Here is a 10,014-nt window from a genome sequence, read left to right on the forward strand (position 1 = left end):
GACAAAAAAAGGGCACTTGTACACACTGAAACCAACAGGCTTGGCTTAGAGAATGCGCTCAGCGCTCTTTCTGGGTAGATTTGTATTATTGGTCAAGTTTTTCCTCCCCTCAGAGAGTTAAAAAAAACCCTTCAAAAATTACTTTTGTAAAGTGAAAACTGCTAACATCCTACAAGGAATACAATACTACTCCAACAGTGAGTGATACTTGTGAATATTTATTATTATTAATTATACAAAAGGAACACTCAGGAGGAAAGAAGGAATCTGTCTTTTCTGACAAATAAATAGGAGGCTTTTACTTATGTCTTTGTTTCTGTGGGGTTGGAGTAAACAGCAAGTATCTGTTAGTGAATTCATAACACTTTTTTATAGTAGGGTAAGAAAAAAACACTTCTGCAATGATGTTCCACCTGTCTCAAAGTTACTGTACTCATCAGCTGAAGGGGGAAGTGGAGCCCCAGACATCTAATTTACACATTAGACACATGATGGGAGCGAAGACAAAGAAAAACAAAACTTTTTTGTGGAAGGCTGTCTCGCAGCTTCAGTTATCTGACAGGTCAGCTGGGACAAAGATTGCAAGAGAGAGTTTCAGGAATATGGCTCATGTAACGTGCAAAAGAATAAGAATGGATCTTCGTTCACAATTGCTCCAGTCCTAAAAGTAAATGTATAAATTCCCTTGACAAAATGAAATTCACGTTTACATTTATTTGCCATCATTTCCAGTCACTGCTTCAAGTCAAACCCTTTTGGCTGATATTGGATTTATATGTGAGAGCTCAAGGTCCCTCTCACATTCTTGTCCCTATAACTTCTACTGTTTAGACTTTCTCTCAGAGATGTCTGAGTGAAGACACTTGGTGAGTATTGTTTAGAGGGACTCCAGTACTGTGAATATCTCCATACTTTCAGCTGTAGCTTCCTTCTTTCTCATCATATGTTACTCAGTTTCCCAAACCTGCAGTATCTGAACTCCTTCAAGCCTTATGGTTGTTATCTCTTTTCTGTAAATGTTTACTCTTAGGAAGGATAGCTTAAAAGTGTATGTAATACTAAGTTAAGTTTTGTTATTCTTTCTCTCATACCTCCCCGTTGTTTCCTCTAACAGTTTTCTATACAACATATTGCAACTGACCACTATACTTTATCAGTGTTGAACTTCTACTCATGCCTGAAGTACCAACAAGAATGAGAATGAAATCACTCAGCAACTCCTGCCACTTCAGATTCTCCTCTGTTGATGACCTGTTCTCTTCCGGAGTTTCTGATTATAATTCTGAATGCATGGTTGGTGGCTTATATCTAGATTTCCCCAGAGCTCTAGCAGATGTCATCTTCTCAGTTTATACCTTACAAGTATTTACTGGTTAAATTCACAGGTGTGCTGAATGTCATTATGAGGTACCCTCCTCTGGTTTACAGTTTCCTTACATCTTATAATGGCAATCCTCTTCCTATGGGGCACCCACAATGTTTGAGAAATCGTGAGCAGCTGCTGTGTAGGACAAAGGCTCCAAAATGTTTGTCTACGGGTATGAATTATCAATTATCATTGGGTTTCATTAAGGCTTAAACCCAAGGAGGAGACATCAGCTCTCTCCCTATTCAGAACATACTCATGGTGCTAGTAGTGGCTTGAGTTAATAGAAAATCTATCCTACCTCATGACAGATTAAGCAACTCATTGGAAATAGTAAACCAAAAGAACCTTCGACTCCTGTATCATGTGACTCAGTTGCACACAATCACCATTTCAATTAATGTAAATACATCACCTTCTCAGACACTAAGATAAAGAATTCAGGACTCTGCAGAAGGCCAAAAAAAATGTAGGGTATCTTCCTGTAATATTTAGAACCCTAACAACAAATGCCACCAGTCTGGGATGGGAAACTTATCTAGACCACACAAGTTAATCATAACATCCTAGAGATAAAGGCATTTGTGGTGTGTGGCAGGAAAAAAAAGCACAGAAAGTTAAATGGTTTAGATCTTGAATAATATAGAGGAATCTAGAGTCTTTAATTGGTGCCTTTTTAAGGTCGGTATTTTTATTCCAGTAACTGATGCTTTCAGGTTGGAAGGATTTGCAGGTGGCAGGGAAGAAAGAGGAAGGAAAGAGAACTTGCTGCCTGTTTTACTGACCTATTTATAACATCCCTTATGTCTGCTGTGTTGACAGCTGCTTCCAAGCATTCTGTGACTGCAGGGCTGAGTGATGATACTGAATTTTGTCACAAGGGGCATACAGCTTCATTAACTACCACTGAAAACTTTACAAGTGCCTTTTCTTTTTTACAGGTGCCCTGCACTGAGTCCAGGCTCCAATATGACATGCTGCACAGGCTGCTGCATAGTTTGAAAGGTTCTGGTTGCACTTCTCTGTCTGCAACATAAAAAGTAAGAGATTTGTATCTAGCTGTAGATGAAAAATTAGACTGTCTGTACAAAGCCTTTAGATCCCTATTTATATTCAAAGTAGAAGTAATTTTTACTAATAATTCCAACACATAAGTTTTTCCTATTATAGCTCTCATAATAAGGAGATTTAAATAATAAAACTAGAAAGGATATGTCACAATAGCTATATTACAGTAAGATTAAATCATTTCCTCAAACTTCATAGCTTTAGTTTTGATTTTGTTAATGGAAAAAGAGGCAGTACTTGCAGTTGACAACATTATTTCTTTTTTTTTTTTAATCACTCTTTTCCACTTTGAGCAGTTTCCTAGGTTTTTCATTGCTCATGAAAGGAAATTGTTAGCAAAGGCAAAGCAGATACATAGTCACATGACTTGTACTTAGCAAGTGAATGATTCTGTTTTCTAAGTACACTGAAATAGAGCTTTGGCAGTTATTCTCTACGCAAAAATGTGCTGGAAAAAAAAAACAACCCACAAAATTTGCAAATATAGCAGCAAAAAATAAAGGTTAGTTTTGTCATCTGAATTCAGCTTTCTTTTGCATATATGTTGTGATATTATTACAAAACTACGTATCTGGTCTAAAGCCTTTGCTTCATGCAGTATCTAGAAAATATACCAAATACAAAGGACTGGAAAATAATGTCATGGTCATAGGATGACTTGTCATTTAAACTTTTATTTCATTCTCAATGTTCAGTATGTGACCTCATGCCAATAATCACTCAAATGCATCACTGAATAAAATGGTATGAATGTGGCAGGGGGCTGGACCTAGATGATCTTTAAGATCCCTTCCAACACAAACCATTCTGTGATTCTAACTTGCTCCATAGGTTGTATGGCTGTTGTCTATGACTTTGTGTGACCAAATATAGGCAGAGAAATTGGTTCCTGTGGGAAAACTTAAGGTGAAAAGTTACAGCTCTATGCTATCTGCACGTCTCCATAAGTACTCCATGGCAAATGAAGGTACATGACCTCTTCCTTTAGCTACCTTCCGTGATCTCACCTACATTCCCAAGTAATCCTACATTCATGCAAGATGTCACATAGCATTAAAAAATCATAGAATAGTTACAGTTGGAAAGGACCTTAAGATCATCTAGTTCCAACGCCCATGCCATGGGCAGGGACACCTCACACTAAACTGTGTGCCCACGATACACAGTTCACACACGCACAGCCTCTGAGGCAAGTGGTGTTATTCTCTAGTTCCAGATGTGGAATTGAGGTACAGTGAGGAGGAACTAAAGAATCATAGAATAGTTAGGATTGGAAAGGACCTCAAGATCATCTAGTTCCAAGAGGAAGTCTTCTTCCATGCCTGAACAGAGCAAAGCAGTTTTGGTCTTGCCAAAATGTATAAACATTGCTGATGACTCATGGTCAATGCTAATGAACTTTTCAGAGAATTTAAATCACCAGCTTCCAATGTACATCTAGGTTTTGAAGGTATATAACTTGCTCAGATTTGACTGACCTCTCATAAATACAGCAAAAAGCCATGGCCACAGTTTGAATATAGTAATTCCTCTCGGTTATAGTAGTGCAGCTGTGCTAATCAAAGCACAGGTTCCTCTCTGAAAGTGGCTAACTGCATGTGGTGAGGGAAAGTATGAGAACAGGACAAGAGATATTTCTCAGCTATGTTTTCCCTGGGAATTTGACTCAGGGACTTCCAGAACCAGAGATGGTGTCTTTGCATTTAAAAGATCTTCAAAGATTTGTTCTTTTTATTTAATAATTAATATAATTTTTCAAAGCATACAGGTACAAGAGCATCCCAGCTAGTGATTTTGCAAAGAGGCACAATTCTGTTGGCTTTTGTCCAAACATGCACCTTTTGTTTTCCTTAATACGACTGAATGATTTATATACTGAAAACCATTAGAAGGCAAACCTTCCATAAACACCTAGCATGAAAAACATTAGTGCAAGCAGACAGGAGCCTGGGAGGACTTCTGAAAGAGCTCCATTTTAACATGAAATTACAGAAATTCTTAATTCTAGCTAGTGGCTGTAATTATGGGTACATGTGTATACACAAGGTGCAGGGAAGCAATGCAAGGGACCAAGGCTATAACATATAGTCAACTCACAGCTGGGAAATTTGAAGTTAAACCATGCTCATTTACACCCTGAAAGATTGTTCTATCTCTACTGCTGCATCCTTACTTTTGCATCAAAATGAAATACACAAAGTTAGGCTGTGCTTGTATTCCTTTTCCCACAGTATAAATCAACTGCTATGCACACATACACACACATGTTCTTCCAATCTTTCTCGTTATTGATTTTCTTTCATTACTCCGATTTCTTTTTTCCCCCTGTAATGAATAACATTGAAACTTCTCTTGCAGTGCCCTAACTATATTATTTCCTTCCTCCATAGGGAAGTGACAGAGTTAGCATCTTATTCTCCTAACAAGAAACAAAGGCAGCCCTCCTAGGCACTGCCAGAATTACCAAAGTTAGAAGACAAAAAGTACTGAGTGACATTTAAAAATGAGCAACTTTGAGAATACAAAGCCTGGGGAGTAAAACGAGGTTTAGGAAGTATGTCAGACAGATATGAGGATTCCCACAGCTGCCTGAGATGAAGAAAAAAGACAACAGAACTGAAGTTCAGAAAATTCCATTCTGAGTGTACACATTTTATAATTGGCAATTGTTTTCACAGTTTTCTGTGGATATCTTATAGGTATGAAAATGCTGATGAACAAGATTTGCAATAAATAACACCACTGAGCCTACTGCTGGGTGTTACCATGTTCCGCAATTTTTCAAATACATTCCCTATTGTGTGGTCACACAGCTTATTTGGAAACTACTGTCTGCTAGCACGTGTCTGTAGCCTTTTAACCTTTAGACTCCTTCCCCTTTTCCCTCGTCCCTGCTTGTTTTCTCTAGTACACATTGTCCTTCCTTTGAATTTTGTGATCATATGGATATTTGAGGCTATCACCTCACACCTGCTTTATTCGACACCGAATTCTTTTTTTCCCATACAACTCACTTAACACTTGGCTACACAGGTAGAAAGGTTTCATCTGCAGAAAAGATTCACAAGGGGATAGGAACTGATTTAATTATTTTTTTAGGACAATAACTGAACCCTAAACTCAGTGCATTTAGCTTTTCTGATGAGCCTTTTCTCACCTCTCCATGCAAGCATATGTTCAAGAAAGAACTTCTTGTTTTGAAAGTGACACTGTTCTGCATGTGTATGTAGTGACCAGACTGTCTTGCACTTAAATTCTGGCATACTTACTCAGACCTTCTCAGATACAAATACAAAACTTATGTGCAGACAGATCCTACCTAGATCAGGATGTCTCTATGCTCAATCTTCTTCAACATATGTCTGTATGTGTCCCTATTCCCCCATTTTTGACACAGATCAGAGTAGAAGTATATGCCCCAAATTCTTTGCACCAAATTTCTACTTCCACCATAAAGAAAATCAGCATATGAATTTCAGTCTCATCTTTAATATTCCATTAAGTGTCAATGCTTCATGTGCTCCTTTGGCAGTTATGCAGAAGTCAGTGACTTAATTCTCCTGGCACCCTTTGACACTCTTGCTGTTTTTTTCTTTAAACAGAAATGGACATAAAATCTCATAGAATAAAACTCAGTTCCTGATGAGCTTCATGTAGTGAGGGCATGTAGTTACAGGACAAGGGGCAATGGCTTTAAACTGAAAGAGGGTAGATTTAGATTAGGTATTAGGAAGAAACTCTTCACTATGAGGATGGTGAGGCATTGGCACACATTGCCCAGAGTAGCCCCATCCCTGGAAGTGTTCAAGGACGGGCTGGACAGGGCTTTGAGCAACCAGGTCTAGTGGAAGGTGTCCCTGCCCATGGCAGTGGGGTTGAAACTAGATGATCTTTAAGGTCCCTTCCAACTCAAATCATTCTGTGATTCTATAATAAATCTCTGAATCCCCCTGCTTCCCAGACTTGCTTAATCTCAGTTTATTTCCATGATGACATGCCTCCCATTAACTCTCTTTCAGAATTAAGGTCACTTCACATAAGTCTCTTCTTTATTTTCCCCCCAAAAATAAAGATGAACATTGTTTTTTCCTCTAATCCGTTAATATCTAAGATCAGCTCATTGTTAATCTCTTAGTTTTGCTACAATCAGAACAAAATCTTCCCTCTTTTCAAACATATGGGATAACCATGTCTGATGTTTGCCTTTACAAGGCAGCTAGTCCTGCATCATTGCTAGTCTGACATATCTAATCTCATTGCCAGTGAAGATGTTGAAAGACCATGCTCAGCCCACTGTTTTGTATAACATAAATAGCTCCCACTCTTTACCTTACATACCAGGTTGGAGGTTTTTTTCAGGTTTTTGTTGTTGTTATTTTCATTTTTGTTTTGCTAACAATTCTCAAGCCAGTGCAATTACAAAGAATTAACATCTGTTAAAATGTTTAAAATAGGTCAAAGAAGCTTAAAGCTATATGAGTATCTGCAATCTAGAACTGATGCTAAGCAATCATTTACCTTTGGGTTAATAATCCAGCAGGTAATAGAACTTGTTGATCTTGTAGAAGCAATTCATTGCCATGTTGGGGCTGGAGGCAGGGGATCATGCTGCCTGGGTACAGAGTGGCTCATGAAAATCCTTCTAAGCCCTAAAGAGGAGATGAAAGAGAAGAAATTGCTTTTTATATCACTCAGCTACTCAAAGCATCATGGTGGTAAACCATGTGGTTGAATGGCTGAATAAGCATATGTAGTAAAAGTATATAAGAATCATAGAATAAAATGGTTAGGGTTGGAAAGGACCTTAGGATCATCTAGCTCCGACCCCCCTGCCATGGGCAGGACACCTTCCACTAGACTTAGTTGAATCACCTGTGGATCAAACATTACTAATGTGGTCTTGGTCCCCTGCATTCTTAAACTTTGTTACTGAATTAAATAATTGAAAAATCTTCTTTGAATGAATAAAATCCTTTGATCTGTTTTATTTTCTAGATTCACCCACCTAAGACATACTTACAGATTTGTTCTATCTTTTCCTTTGAAAATGTTCAATAATGTTTGGTGACAATTTTTGCAAGAAGGAGACAATAATTCTTAAAAAAATACCCTACAGAATTTTAAAAGTCTCATGGGAGTGTCGTGGTTCATTAGCTGGGTTTTAATCTAATACTCACCTGATTCACATTCACTTACTATACCAGTGTATAACCTCTGCATCTTGCTCCCTGTTACATGCCCTAAGTGTGCTTGATTCACGATTCCAGTCCATTTTCTCCCAGCTAAAAATGTTCTTGACTGGTTAAAAACACACCTTGGTCTATTCAGATGCTGTTGAAGAAGTGTATGTGCAGTCCAGAATGGCTTTCTGTACATTTTTATAAATACCTTTCCTGGCAGTTTAAAAGCAAAACCTATGACTTTTCAGTCTGAAATTTGTCAGTTGTAAGGACAGTGGTGTGGTAGCATAAATACCTGAGTTAAACCATCTCAAGTTCTGCCAGAAATCTGGAAAATCTGTTGTGGGGAAACCTGTGCTTTACCACAACTCTATTACCATCATGCCAGCACTTAAAGCCAGCCCAATGTCAGCAATGTTGGAGGTAGGAGTAAGAATCCTCTCTAAGCACTCTGAGCAAAACAGAATCAGAGCTAAACTACCCAACCCTACCACAGGGCAGACTTGTTTGTAGGACTTCCTGTCCTGGGTTGGTAAAATCACTCTTATTAAGAAAAGACCCCCCTTATCTACAGTTTTTAAGTTTCACATTTGTTTGGGTTTTGTTCTCATTTGGTCAACAGTTTCAGAGTTTGCTAACGTCTAAGTTCTCATTTGTCATGTGTAGCTTTCGTGGGTTGGTGGAACTACCTTCCAGAGTGTCAGAGCTTCATTATGAGAACACAGTTGATGGCTACTTTTGCTTTTTAGTGCTGTCAGAGCAAGGAGCAAGACATTTTATAAATCCATCATGATTTTACTTACTTAGGTAAGCACCTTACTTAGGTGCTATTTTAAAAAAGATTATATGTATGTTTTTTGATAATTTAACAAATAATTTTATATATTTTATATAATTAAATTTATATTTTATTATAAAATGTGTGCTTATGTGAAAGAGAAAACATTATTTCTTTCATTTCTTCTCTTCCATGATAGCAGTCACAAGGATCATGCTGGATTCTTGCTGCAGGAGATGTAACCGTTTTTGTCTGAGGCTCCCCACAACTCTGTCTCAGCAATCTCCCTGCTTACTTCAGCCCAGATACCCAGCAACACCATTTATCTTTTTTCCTTTGACAAACTTCCCACTTGATTCAGGAAGGCTTGCTAACTTTCTAACACCACCAAAGAAATAATCACATTCAGTTGTAAAAGTCTGAGTATTACTTGGGTGTCTTTAGTCCCAGTCAGATATATTTTGACTGAGATATAGGATTCCTGTAGTGGTTTTCCCATCTATTATTTTTCACAGTAAGGAACATCCTGCTGATGCTTAATTAACGTAGAATTTATAGACATGTTATTTGGCAAGGATTTTATTAGCCTTTTTAGAAGTGACAGCTGACACAAGGTGTACTTACACAGCTCAGCCATGACAACCAATATGAAAATCACCTTTGGACTTGCATGACAAGTGATGCTTTTAACTGATACCAGGTAACTTTTAGGGTGGGAGGATAATACTCAAAATACAACCATAACCCACGTGGTTATTAAGCTCAGATTAAATTGAGGGGAAAAGGTGGTTTAGGGCTTGTTTTTTTCACCGTGCATAATCAGCATGATGGTCGTTGTCAGTTCAAAAAGGTAATCTCTGAAACAACCTGAATTTTAACAGCTTTACTGTGTCAGGACACATGCCTGGTTACTGGTGATTCCAACTTCTAGTAAAGTACTTATGACTGACCCATAATGACCTTTCAGATTTATGATCGTAAGCAAAGTTGAGGCGGTGCAGATCATGCAAATGGCAAAATCAAGAGCAGAACTATGCTTTTTCGCAGGCACCCTGAAGCACAGTCAGTTGACAACAAAATGCAAACTTGTTTGTTAACTGAAGGTCAGTATGCAAGGGGAAAGCCAGTGTGCTCCCTTCTGTGTGGTCTATCAGCCAAAGAGCATGTGCCTCTGTTTTTCAAAAAGGATCTTTGCTTCTCTTTCTCTCATTAAGATGGAGAGAACTTTGCAGCTGTGTTTCTCAGGCTTTAGCGGAGCACTCAGCCAAGGCCCCGCACCATCTCTCCCTACCGGCAGATGCAGATGGCAGTGTAGGACACAAGCCATGGGCACGGGCTGGCCCAGCCCGCAGTGCGAAGCCAGGACTCTTCTGAGACACGCAAGGACGACGCGAGGGCATCACTTTTCTTCCGTCACCTCATGACATCTTTGACACATTCCTCTGCCTCCCCGTTCTGGGCCTTCTGTGCCCGCCCTGCCCTCACGGCCCCAGCCAAGCCCAACCCGGGACCCCCAGCGCCCTGGCGCCGCGAGCCGCGCTCCCCAGTAGCAGCAGTGCACTCAAGACTCGCCGAGCAGCCGAAGGACTGTAACTCCCACGGTGCTTTGCGCGCAAGACCCG

Source organism: Melopsittacus undulatus, chromosome 4 (assembly GCF_012275295.1).
Source record: "Melopsittacus undulatus isolate bMelUnd1 chromosome 4, bMelUnd1.mat.Z, whole genome shotgun sequence".
NCBI classification, from domain to species: Eukaryota; Metazoa; Chordata; class Aves; order Psittaciformes; family Psittaculidae; genus Melopsittacus; species Melopsittacus undulatus.